General features: G+C 32.9%; 1 pseudogene; it reads right to left on the bottom strand.

The window, feature by feature from the left end:
• Window positions 1-3,179: 3,179 nt before the first annotated feature.
• LOC146886480 (uncharacterized) lies at window positions 3,180-5,356 on the bottom strand (annotated as a pseudogene).
• Window positions 5,357-14,502: the final 9,146 nt, after the last annotated feature.

Here is a 14,502-nt window from a genome sequence, read left to right as displayed (position 1 = left end):
CTACAACTCCTCGAGATTCTCCACTAACTAACTGATGCTCCTTATCCTTCAGACATATATATATATATATATATATATATATATATATATATATATATATATATATATTGGTCGGGCAAGCCTAAGTTTTTTGAAACTCTTAACTGCTCTCTTTTGTGCGAGGTTATGAGCTTGCTGAGCGAGAGGGTGGAGATTTTTTAATATGAAATATATGATTTTTGAGATTTTATATTGAACCGAGGCCAAAAACTGTTTTTTGCCTCGGGTATAATTGAACCAGTGCAAAAAACTATTTTCTGCCTCAGTTAAAAATTGAACTGGGGCCAAAAGGTTCGTTAGGGTTCAAAAATCGCGAATCACTTTTTTTTTCTTCTTCTTCCTCGCATGCGCGTTCTCTCTCTTAGTCACCCACCTCCGCTGCTGTTATTATGCTCCAGCCACTCGCGAGTATTCAACGTTTGACTCATTCATGTTATGGCTTGGCAAAGTGCGATTTGGGGCTCGCGAAGTGGGCGTGAGCTCGTTATGTTGCAGATGCGTGACAAATTAGTGTTGTGCGTGGATGGAGATCTGTCGTTGATGGTGGCGAGATGTGTAGATGGCAGCAGCGTGAAGAAACTTGTCGTTGCGGCGGAGGTGGGTGACTAAACCCTTTAGAGTCATGCAGCAGCGTGAAGAAACTTGTAAGAGACGCGATTTAGGGTTTGTGATTTTTGTTTGCGTTTATGCAAGTGTGGTGTTCACGTTTTCGTGTATGAAGAACATGGAGGTTCTATGGTGGTGGCACGATTCACGAATTGCTCTTACAGTGAAGGAGAAGATTGTAGTGGCTAGGGATCTTTGGTTGTGAGTTTCAGACATGTCGATGGCTGGGGAGCTGTGGTGGAATCATGGTGGCTGCCTAGGGTTTTTGGTGGAGAAGAAGCATATATTGCCTCGGTTCTTAGGCAAAATATGAAGTTTTTGCTTCAGTTGAGACCCGAGACAAAAAGCTAACCTTTTTTAGTCTTGTCGTAATATGTCTCGGTTCTAGAACTGGGGCAAAATGTCAAAAATAACCGCTGCTAAAAGTCCTTCCTGCACTAGTGACAACACACTAGTCTTCTAGAAGTAGAGTATGATATCATTAGTAATTGTTATAATATTGGATGAATTATAATGTTAAATATGATGTGTAGACATGTGAACTATTAAAAAGTAAATATGTTTTATCCTTATATTCTCTTAAATATGGTAGTTTACTCTCGTTTATGGTTACAAATTCTATTTACCATAATCGAATGTTACATGGTAGAGGATAGTATAAGTGAGAGTATTAGAGACTTAAAAGTTGTCTATAATTGTGTAAATATCATAATTATGTCAATTCAATCCTAATATTTTTTTTCTATTCAATTAGGTTCTAATTTTGTCAATTTTGTTCAATTTTTTTTTTGTAATGTCGTTTAAATAATTAACGATAATGAACAGTAACTATCACGTGTCACTTTATGAATTTATTTTTAGTTTTTTAAATTAAAAAAAAATAAAGTCACAAGCCGTCACTATTAATTATCGTTAATTATTTGAATGACGTTAATAAAAATTAACCAAATTGAACAAAATTAAAGAAAAAATAAGACTTGATTGAAAAAAAAATATTATAACTAAATTACACAAGAATAAAAATAGGTAAGAAATGTATTTTAATCTATTTTATATTTCTATCAATAGTGCAATGGTTATACTTAAAAAATTTATTGAAAGGAGTAGAGTACATAATTCTATCCGGATGAAATGATTATTTGAAATAATTAGTTATAGGCTTAAATACACATTTGGTCCCTATTTTTGTCAAAATTATTCAATTTGGTCCCTATTTTGGTTGTTTGTTCAATTTAGTCCTCATTTTGGTAAAATCGCATTCAATTGAGTCCTTTTTGCAGACGGAGTTAAAATTTTAACGACACAGTGACACGGTGTAACTGTTTGGCCTACGTGTCAGTTTTTGGTCAATGACGTTGGCACAGTAAACTTATATGGCCGTTGGAAGTTTAAAATTTAGGGAAATTGATTTGGGGAAGAAATTAGGGTTTGAGAGATGTGAAGCAAAACTATGGCCAATCCAGCTGTTTCACTCCATCCAGTGTGTGATTCGAAATTGGCGTTTGAGAGGTATGTCTCGTCACCACTCGTCTTCCTCCTCTTGCTGTAACAGTTGGGGGCAACAAAGTTACAGTGGGTCTCATATTTGTGGTTCCAAGGGTATGGGTATAATCCCCATTTGCAAATGTGGAGAAGTTGTAGTGCTTCGAGTGGCAAGAACTTTGAAGAATAATGGCAGACAATTTTGGGGTTGTTCTAAGTTCAAGAGTGCTGCTTGTAGTGATAATGTGTGGTGTAACTACTTCAAGTGGTGTGATGAAGAATTTTGTGATGAAAGAGATGGTATTATAACCTAGCAAAGGATGAAGATTTCTGAACTGGAGATTTCTGTGAGGGCTATGAAGAAAACGAATAAATTTTTGTTACGATTAGTTATTGCTGTTGTTGTAATCTTTGTAGTCATGCTGCCAATAATGTTTAAGATTCAATGTCTGTAGTTGAGGATTTGTTGGTGTTGAAGTTATGAATGTAAAAAAGCAGGGCTGTAACTTATGAATGTTGTGTTTGTTTGTAATGAAGCAGGGTCGAGTAATGTGCAATTTAAGTCCCTATTTTAAGTTCATACTTTAGTTTAAAATGTGCAATTTGGTCCCTATTTTAAGTTTAAAATGTTCAATTTGGTTCCTATTTTAAGTTTAAAATGTTCAATTTGGTCCCTATTTTAAGTTTAAAATGTTTAATTTGGTCCTTGTTTTAAGTTTAAACTGTTGAATAGAGTTCCTGTTTAAAACACAACCTACCAAATAGAAGTGGAAAATAAACCAACATATAATTGAGTCTATATTGAACATACACAACCTGCCAATCACACAAGTCCAAATTCTAATCACAACTCCAATCTTGGAGACCAATATTCATTCAAGTGCAATCAAAATGTGCTGAAGTCATGGAATTTAGATGTTCAACAAAAGTGTGCTGGACAAAAAAAGTTAAGAAACATAGTACCAATTACTACAAAATTACTACCAAAACAGGCCTAAATACATCAAAAGTTGTCTCCTAAGTAGGCCTAATTAAAGTACAGAAAATGATGTTCAAGTTGGTGGTCTTCGAATCTGCAATTTCTGCCTGCAGCTTGGTTGCCTAGTCTGCTGTGAAGGTTGTGTTGGTTGTGTGGTCTGCTGACTTGATGGTGGTGGTTGTTGTGTAGGCTGTGTTGCTTGTGTGGACTGCTGACTTGATGGTGGTGGTGGTTGCTCTGTAGGCTGCGGTTGCTGAGGGAGTTGTGGACAATTACTTCTGTTATGTCCCACTTCACGACATACCCTACATCTCTTTTGATGGCCACCTTTCCTTAACTCAGTATCATTTTTATTTAATTCCCACTGTTCCAATCTCCTCTTTTTCTTTGGCCTCCCAGGTAATCTCCTTTTGAGGGGGGGTTGGACATCATTATAGGAAGTCCTCTCCCACAGCAGCTGCCCATTCACTAGATAGATTATGGAGTGGTATGTTTCTTCATAAGTGCAAATTCTGAACCAGTGTGGTATGAACTCCTCTGCATTTAAATTTAAAAACCTCATTGCAGCAAGTGCATGGCAACAAGGAATACCACTGAGCATCCATTTCCTGCACGTGCATTGCTGTGTGTCAATGTTGACTTTGTACTTCTCTCCAATAAGTGAAATGTGCTTGACTTCAAAAATCTTTTCTCCTGACCAACTACCAAAGCATAACAGGTTAGCAAATTCAATAAATGATAAATATTAATTGTGTCAAAATGCTTATTTAAATACCTTGGAATCCAGTTCTTTTTTAAGGCTGATTCTTCTCACAGCCTAGTTGTAATCCTTGGGCAGATTGAACCTTTAAAAGTTTTCACCTTCTTCCGGTTTTTGGCCCACCTCTTCATCAAATAAATTCTGATGTCCTCTAGCATTGATACAATTGGTTTAGTCCTTGCATCAATTATGACACTGTTGAAGGCTTCACTCATGTTGTTTACTAGAGTGTCACAGATGGCTTGACTTGTGAACCTAGATCTGGACCAAAATCTGAAAATGAAAGTGTCACACAAAGGTTAGCAACACCATAATGTGTAACAGTATTGTGAATATGGCTGATAAACAAAAACCTTGGTGGAATGGCTATGAGGTATTTGTAAGCCTCAAGATTGGCTTCTTTTATATTTCTCATTTCTCTTTCCCAAGCTTGGGGATATGTACTCACAGCAGCCCGCCACATTAAATTCTTCAATTTCTTCCCACCAAATTTTTTCCTAAAATTGGCGTACAAATGGCGCATGCAAAATCTTTGTTCTGCTCCAGGTAATAGCTCCTGTATAGCAGGAATAAGTCCCTGTCAAAAAACAGAATGTGAAATGAATAAGTCAACAATTCAAACACTTCAAAATTTTAATTAATTAAGTAATGGAATTTACCTTTTGTTGGTCTGACATGAAAGTGATGGACTGACATACTTCTGGCCCACCTAAGTCTTCAATCAATAACTCCATAAACCAAGTCCATGTTTCTTTATTTTCTACTTCAACAAGCGCATAGCATAGTGGCAACATCTGGTCATTACCATCTCGACCAACAGCCGTTAATAATTGACCCCCGTATCGTCCTTTCAAAAAACAGCCATCCAACCCAATTATTCGTCTACACGACACAAAACTATCTTTACACGCTTTTAAACAAGTGTAGAATCTCTTGAATGTGGCTTGTCCCTCCACGTCTTCCACTTTCACTTTGATTGTAGACCCAGGATTGGATTTCAGCAACTCATTCGCATAGTCATAAATTCTCCTAAACTGTTCTTTAAATGAACCTTGGACTTGGTCTGCTGCCATGGCTCTTGCCCTGCGAGCCATAGACCAAGACACTCTAGTATTCCATTTTCTTACAGCCTTGTTACGTATTTCATTGATTTTTATACTTGGATTTTCTCTCATGTCTGTCTCCAAAGTCCCACTCAACCACTTAGAATTGATTATATCAATGGTAAATTCCCTACTGCAAGTGTGAACATCAACAACTTTCCTGAATTGCTAGTTATGATGGGAAGTCAGCAAAGCACAATAAGCTAACCAGGGGCAGTTTCCTTGGGCCCCCACACATCTCACCCTAATTCTACGCTTATCATTCTTAACAAATCTTATATTTCTTCCACTATGAATTGCATACATCCTAACAGCATCTCTGAACTGTTCCTTGTCAAGGAAATATGTTCCCACTTCCCACTTGTGGTCTGCCATGGATTTTGGCATCACAAACATCCCAAAAACATCTCCATTGTTATCCTCTAATTCACAATCAGATTCTGCACCACTCAATAATTCATCTGATACCCACTGATCATCAGAAAGACCTCTATCTATGTCTTTTCGCACCTTTCCCCTGTGTTCACTGTCACTTTCATTCTCTTCTTCACTTATGCCCACTTCAACTGCAACAGAACCCACATCATTATCAGAAGTATTGCTGTCCCCCATTATATTCACAGGAATATCAACAAATTCCTCATCTTCAGTATCAGATTCATCCCAACTGTGAACCTCTGCCTCAATATCCACCTCATTCAAACCTGTTGCACCACCCAAGTCAGTCTCTCCTCCATTTCCACCTTCATCCTCTCCTGCTGCACCACCCACCTCAGCCTCACCTCCATTTCCAGCTTCAGCTTCTCCTGCTGCACCACCCAAGTCAGCCTCACGTCCATTTCCAACTTCATCCTCTCCTGCTGCATCACCCAAGTCAGCCTCATCTCCATTTCCACCTTCATCCTCTCTTGCTGCACCACCCAAGTCAGCCTCACCTCCATCTCCACCTTCATCCTCTCCTGCTGCACCTCCCAAATCAACTTCAGCTCCATCTCCTACTACATCCTCTCCTGCTACACCTCCCAAATCAGCTTCAGCTCCATCTCCTACTACATCCTCACTAAAACCTCCACCATGTCCCAACTCAGCATTAACTTCAACAATGGCATATTCCAAATTATTATCTACATCATCATCTACAATTACTGCTTCTGACACAATATGAACCACAAACAAGTGGACTGTACGCTTAGCAACATTTACCATATTAATTGACCCATTATCATCATACAACAACTGCAACCGTCTATCTACAGCATACCATAATTCTTTAATTTCTAAGTAACCCATAGACTTAAGTGTGTCTAACACCTCAAAATACCCCCATGTGTCTGGGTCACATGACCAATCATCAATAAATCCACCCACATATAATAGCCCACCATTCTGAATAAAATGTCCACCATGGTGGACCACAACCTTGAACCTCTCGTCACACATATAAATACAAAATATAATTATATGCTATCAATTAAACAGGGGACCACAGCTGAAAAATGAATAAACAACGGGGAACACAAGGGGACCACTGAACTGATATAATATTACCCTACCCACTTTCGAAAGCAACAATACAATACAAAATAAACCATAAAGCTGTAAAATCCACCGCAAATCAACCACAAATGATGAGGCAATACAGAAATCAACCATAAAGCTGTAAAATCCACACGCAAACACAAAGATATAAAACCCACCGCAAACCCACCATAAACGAAAAATACAACTCAAAGAGGAGTCAAGAATACTAACCTGCACTTGGTTGCTTGAATGCGAACCTCCAATCGCAATCTCCAACGACAATGTCCAACCTTCAACCACAATCACTCTCCAAAATTGAATGCAAACCCGATGCGAACCCTAACTGATGCGAACCCTAATTTTCTTCCCCTTCCTGAGAAACCCTAGGCGATCTCGCTCTCATTTCCTTCACCACTCAATTCATTGTTCTCCTCTCGTTATCACTTCTAAAACCACATTTGATTGCCTAAGAATTGGGTGCTCGACGTTTTGCTTGTTTTTCACTTAACCATTTGTAAATTTTTAATTCTTTTAACTTTTTAATTTATTTTACTTTTTTACCCAATTTTTTTTAACGTTACACTGTGCCAATGTGTGCTATCACGCATTCAAAAAACTGACACGTAGTCCAAACAGTTACACCGTGTCACTGTGCTATTAAAAATTTTAACTCTGTCTGCCAAAAGGACTCAATTGAATACGATTTTACCAAAACGAGGACTAAATTGAACAAACAACCAAAATAGGGACCAAATTGAATAATTTTGACAAAAATAGGAACCAAATGTGTATTTAAACCTTAGTTATAAAGTAATTCTAAAGTAGATGTTACAACACAAATAACTTTTAGTGTTAGATGATAATAGAAATAAAAAAAAGTTAATTTAAATATAATTTATGAATACTCACATTTGAATGCGAAGATTCCGTACTCAAGTGGTGTGTATGCTTTATTCCCTTGTCTTCTCATAATGTTTCATATTCCTTTCTATCTCAAACTTCCACATCATCTTTATTCCCTTTTCTCTCTTTCTTACATCGTCACTGTCTTTCTTACGATGGTAGGTACAACATATCTGCTGCCTTCCTCTTTTCTTCACCTAGTCTGCCATCTTTGACTCTAATCATCTTTCCCTTTTCTGTTTCATGCTTTTCATTCTTATTTTATTCTACTTTTTCTTATTTTCACACTTTTTCCACCATTTTTCACAACGCACTCCCACCTACTCATTTTTTGTTTGGACTTACCTGCTCTCAACTCATTAATCGGAAACCAGGTTTTCATCAACATATCATTTTTTTATTATTATTCAATCAAATATGTGTTCATATTATCAAATAAAAACCGACATGTGTTGTTTAATGAACCTACTTACAATTCAATTACCAATAGAACAGACATTCTTTTGCTCAACAGAGAAATAGATAGAAAAAATATTCGAGATCGAATAATATTCCGGTATACCTAATAAATTTCGCATCGTTTGACTAAACATAGTTTAAATATTCTTATTTTTTTATCTTTTTTCATCTTTCGAAATTGTCTTTTAAGGATTAAACTGTAATGAAACTTCACATTATTTTAAAATGAACTTAAAACGTGATCGTTATTTCTAACAATGGCGGTCAGAGGACGAACTTGAGTTGCCAAGTAAATAGTCTACTCATTGGAAATGTAAGTACCTTTTATATTCTCAATCGTGGGCATAACATCTTTTATATTTATATAAGCAGAAAACACTTTATCCACGCATACCTAGATGGTTGGTTTTAGGCTAGAGTTGTAGGAGTTAATTGTGTTAACAAAGTGATGTTTACGTAACACTCAAGGGACAACGTAGAAGGAGATGCTTTAAATTTTAACGCAAATTAGGTGCTCATTTCCTGTTTCTTTCTTATTTTGTAATTTGTTCTGCAATGATTGAAGTTGGTTGAATATGTTGTGGTTCTTTCACAGAAAAATGTTTGAAATATTCAACATAAATAATCATGATCATCATTATATAAAAAAAAGAGATTAAAATGTTATCTTTATCTTAAAATCTTACCATTATTAAAATTTGAAATTCGTTACACATTATTGGCTTTTGTTGGTATGAGCAGATTGGGCAGGGTGATTTACAGGTTAGTTTTGGATTAGTTTGAGTTTAGGAAAGTTGTGGTTTTTAATAAGGCTAATGAGAATAATACAGAGTGCAACACTCTGTTGCTTGTTACTATTCTACATGCACAAAGTTGCTTTTTCTGTATGTACCGTTAAAAGGATAACAGAGACCATAAGATAATATTAAATTTATCATAATATATGTTAATATTAATTATCCAAATATAACTTTTATTTCTAATATAAGTGCATCCATAACGATAATAATAAAATCAGTAGTTTGTGATAATAACAACAGTGACTGTCAACAGTAATAGAATCTAAGACTGATATGATAGTGATTGAATTTTAACATTTTGAGAAATAGAATTCTAAACATTAGCACTTCTAGAATGATTTTCTTAAACCGTTAAATAAAACAAGAAAACGACAAAACAAAATAAGGAATAATTTATTAGAGATGAGTTTAAGATTAATTATAAATTGTAATTATTTGTAGTTGATTTATAAGACTTTTTATGTTGAACATTTATATCTCATGCCTAAGACTTTTATTTGTAAGATTATCAACTTCATATTTACAAGACTGATATGATAGTGATCGATCATGGGGTAACACGATAACTTCAACAAATTTTATTAAAAATAATTCTAATATCATATTAGAATTTTAGTTTAAATTAGATTTATTTTCACAAAACCAACTTAAACTAAAAATTAAGTATATAATATATATATATATATATATATATATATATATATATATATATATATATATATATATATATATATATATATTTCATCTTATAATTGAATTTTATAAATCAAACTTGTAAAAGCTTTGAATTTTACTTTTAGTATAGATTTTGGATTTGATACCATGAAAGGAGTGTTTGGTTCTTTACGTACACTACTCCTTTTAGTATCACGATCAAAATATCGAAAATTAAGTCTCACTTTTTCTCACTCTTTCACCTCTTTCGTCTATTTTCCTTTTAATATTATAGTATTTAAAACATTTTTCTGTTTTTCATTTCAAGTTGGATATATTAGAGTATTAAAATTGGTTCATTTGTTGAGAAGATATTACACATGATTTGGTCACTTAACTTATAAAGAGGAACATGTGTGATTCATTATCGTTTTCTAATAAAAATGAGTTGTGATACGATTTTGTCTCAAGTACTTGTCCGTAGATTATGATCTCTATCCCTCCTATTTATTATATTTATTAACCAGATTCTCACCATCCCAATGTGCCAACAAAGAGTACCAGACACTACGTGAATTATAATTAATGTATAAAGTGATTATTTGATGAAAAAAAATTGGCATTGAAGGAATAAAGTTTTCTACAAATTTATAATAGTTGAGTTTCGGAATCCTTGAAAAGGAACCAGTTATCATACCTGTCGATTCTTTTTCTCTTTGTTTTTTTATGTTCAAGAGTACAAGTTAAATTCCTTGAGGATGATGCAGAAGAACTTTATTTAATATTTATTCTATATAATATTGTACTTCCATTACAAATCACGATAGAAGTTCATGGACATTTACTTATCTTTTGAATATATAATATCGATGAGTCTATGACAAAATGATAATAGTTTTGCTTAAATGTTTTTGCTTTTTAAGTTTGGTTTAGCTTTCTTTTGTTTTTCTTAATTTAAAAGTGATTACTTTCATCTCACTAATTTCGAAATATTGTACTATTCATTCTTATCAGTCGCACTAAAATGTTGAGAAATGTAATATCAAAAGTGAAACTATTTTTAAATTGTGGGATGAAAATAATAGGTGTTAAAATTTGGACAACCCAAAATAAACTACTATCAAAATTATATTTAAATATTTATTTTTTATTTACATCACACTTTAAAAAATTGATCTAGTTTATAAATATTATTTATTTAAGGGTTAAATATATTTTTGATTACTTAACTCAGTCAACTTTGGAATTAGTCCATTTTGAAACTTTGGATTAAATTCACATATTTTGAAAGATTAAGGATTAAATTGGTCCAAAGTTTCAAAATTGACTAATTTCAAAATTCACTGAAAGTTGACGGAACAAAAACATATTTAACCCTTTATTCCTTTATTTAATTATTAGATTGAGTGCGAAGACAAAGGTTTGACCGTGAATATCAAATGATTCAAGGTATATGACAAATAAGGGTTTTAATTTCTTTCAAGAATAGAAATTTGTTTTCAAAACCTAGATTTTCTCTTTGCATAATTGTGTGTATTTTAAAAGAAATCTTCAATACATAAATTGTTAGGTCTATAGAGGGAGTTTTACTGGGGAGATTACATTAATGAGACATGAGTCCAACCATATAAGGAATTGACACCACTCTCAACCCAAAACCTTAAGAGAATAAATTTATGGGTCTTTATTCTTATATAGTGTTCTACTTTCTCAAAAATTTATAGCTGATGTGAGACTTAGACTCACTCTTAGATTCCTAACATAAATATGTTAATATTCCAACTTTAAGTCTTAAAATCAAGGGTGGATCATTAAAGGAGTTAGGTGGGCATGGTTTCTAAATTTTTTAAAAACTTTTAAATTTCATGTAATATTGGACGAAAATTAAATTAGGTAGATTTTATACAATAAATATTAATAAATAATAGAACATGAAATTAAATATAATAAAAAATAAAAAAACAAAAAAAATATTAAAATATTAAAATATTTTAATATTCTTTCTCCTATATTATATTTGTCTTTCATTTTCATATATTTTTTCATTTATAAAGGAAAAAAATTAAATACAAGCTCATTACTTTTGTTATCAATTTTAATATATTATTTTTATTCTTAAATAAAAATAGGTAACTTTTTTTTTGGTTTAACTTGACCCTATAATATTAGTTTAATAGTTAATATTCTTCTTTTATCTCATGAGTCTTTTTGTATATTATGTTTTAGGTTTAGTTACTTTTTTTGGTTTTTTTTTATCTAAAAATTTCAAGTTGGTCCTCTAATCTTTTTAAATTTCAATTATATTTCAATTTTTGAAAAAATTGATAAAATTTTATTTGTTTCGTTAAATTCCTTAAATCGTATCAAAGATTTTTAATTAAGATCGACATTTAAATTATGTTAATTACACCAACAAAACAAATCATCATTTAATAATACTTTTATTTTACTTATGATCATTATAATGTCTTATGTTCGTTATATAATATACCCAACCAAGTAATATAATAAAATAAATAAAACTTTTTATTCTTTAATTACTCTATAGTTATCCATTATTGTATTCTTTAATTATTCTGTAGATTACCTAAACTACCTGCTATATCCGGTATCTTATTAAGATTCTCGTATTAAAGTAATAATACATATACGATATTAAAAAGACAAAAGCCAGTAAGAAATCAAACTCAATGGACAGGCACTACCACCCTATTTTTCCATAGTAGAGTCTAAAAAGAATTTGCTCAACTTTAATAACTGGGGAACATATACGCAAGGTTGTTCTTAAACCTTCGTATTAAAATATTGACTCATCATCACCAAGAATATTCTTAACAGTAAAACGTTGTACTCCTCTAATTGGGGCCATCACAAACAAATCACTATAAAGTTTTGTATGATCTGCTAAGTAGGGATTGGCTTAGGACATTAAAAAATAGTGATTTTGCATCAGAAGTTAACACACATGTGCATTTTAACTTTGAATATGAAACCCAACAAAGGATGTTCTATGATTAATACCTTTTTTATGCAAATATTAGGTTATTACTGTCTTTTCTGAAAGAAGCTACACACGAACAGATAGTCTGGTACTTGTGAGTGCTGACAAAACAGATACGATTTTTAAGTAGGATTGGATAAGTTATTTTACAAATATTTTTAGAAGAAAATTCATCAACGAATAGAATGGATTCTTTTTAATGAATTAAATTACCTTGCATGCGTGGTTATAAATGAGTTTTAAGCATAACTCAATTCTATGAATTTGTGTGTGAGATTAGAAATGAGTGGATGATCATCTGACCTGCTCTGATATATTAGAAGTTAGTTTTAAATCTAACTCAACTCTACAAAATCGACTTATAAAGTGAAGATTTACTCACTTATATATTGTGAATTGAGTTTATTTTGAGTCGATGTGAGACTTCTGACATGTGTAATTCAAAAATAAACATTTTTAGAAAAATATTTAATTTTTGTACTATTTAATTTATACAAAATAAAAGAACAGTTCAAGTTTAAAAAAATATCTAAGGAGAAATTCATCTAAATATGTTCTCTGTAAGGTTTGTCGAGTGATTGATTAAAAGTAGAGTACAGAAAGTAAAAGTGTAGCTTAAAAACCTTCGGATTCACCAAATCTAACCAAAGTTCCATATTCTCTTTAGTGGAGATCTCTTAATCATATCACAACTTTTTGCTCTTTATTGCTCCCAAAATCAAACACCCCCACACACTATGTTCTGTTTGGACGACAAAGTAAAAAAGTACCATTCCATTTAAAAACAAGAAAAACTCTACAATTATAATTTGAACATTTTTTTAGTTTTTCTTAGAGTAAATAATTAATTAATTTATGAAATTATATCACAATTACTTCCCAAAAACAATATACTAGGAAGTAAGTTAAATTCATGTTTATAAAATAATTTATAAGTTGAGGATTTATACCACTCATATTTTCTTATTTTTAGTCAATATGAGATTTATAAATACTCCTCTCTTACACTAAGACATAGATATCTCATGCATAATATTAGATATCAGTGAGTGGTCTAATAACAATCCAATAACAGATAACATGACAGGTGCAACAAACCCCATTATGACCATGATATCATATTAGGAAGTGAGTTTAAGTATATCTCACTTTTATAAAATCAACTTGTACCATCAAGTTTAACCTCACTTAGAAAATTGAATATCAACTTGACCAAATTCGGTCAAAGTTTGGTTGGAACAGACTCGGCCGGGGTCTACTTGACCGAATACGAATAAATTTCGGCAAAGGTGACACGAAATTTCGTCCAAGGTGACACAATCAAATTCAGTCCAATTTCAGTCGGGACTAACTCGGTCAAATTTCGGCCAAGGCCTACTAGATCATATACGTTTGAATTTTCGTCGATCCTGACTCGACCAAATTTAGCATAATTTCGGTCGTGGCTGAATGCGATCAAATTTCAACAAGGCTGATTCGTTTGATTTTGGCCGAATTTTAGTCCAGCAACCTCAATCGAATTCGAAAAATTTTCGAGCAGGGCTTACTCGCTCGATTTCAACCATATTTTGGTCAGGGCCGATGTGACCAAATTCTGCCAAATTTCAATTGTGGTAGTCTCAGCAGAATACATCCGAATTTTGCCTGGTTGACTTGACCAAATTCTGGTTGGAGCTTACTTGGTCGAATTTCGATTGAGGTAAACTCGGCTTGAATTTTAGTTGGGGTCAAATTTCAGTCGACCTTGAGCCAGGGTCGACCCATCTTGTTAGCACAAACAAGCTTGAAGTGCATGAAGATCACATGTGTTTGATGAAGATTGATGACGATCCACTTGAAGATTAAGTTTTTAGTGTATTAAATTTGGAAATAATGTTAAATGTAATGTTTTGGTGTTATATCATGTTGGTAGGCTATATGACATAGGTTAGATATCTTGTTAGTCTTTGTGTGTTTCTTTTAATTTATTAAAATGGGTTTTAACAGGTTAAAAATCTTGCAATATATAGTTTTTGGTATGAATGTATTCAGTCGGTTGAATTATTTTTCAATTGACTAATTTCACTTAAGTCCAGTGAAATCAATTGACTGTATGAAAAATTTAATTGACTAATTTCACTTAAATCAGACTATATATGTTGTGTTTTCGAGAGCAAAACTAAGTTTCTGAGTTTTTGAGCATGAAATCTTGTCAT

The sequence above is a fragment of the Vigna unguiculata genome, chromosome 5 (assembly GCF_037176805.1).
Source record: "Vigna unguiculata cultivar grain cowpea cultivar isolate G323 ecotype 2 chromosome 5, ASM3717680v1, whole genome shotgun sequence".
Lineage (NCBI taxonomy): Eukaryota > Viridiplantae > Streptophyta > Magnoliopsida > Fabales > Fabaceae > Vigna > Vigna unguiculata.
The sequence above is the reverse complement of the archived record's forward strand: the minus strand, read 5'-3'. Positions and strand labels throughout refer to the sequence as shown.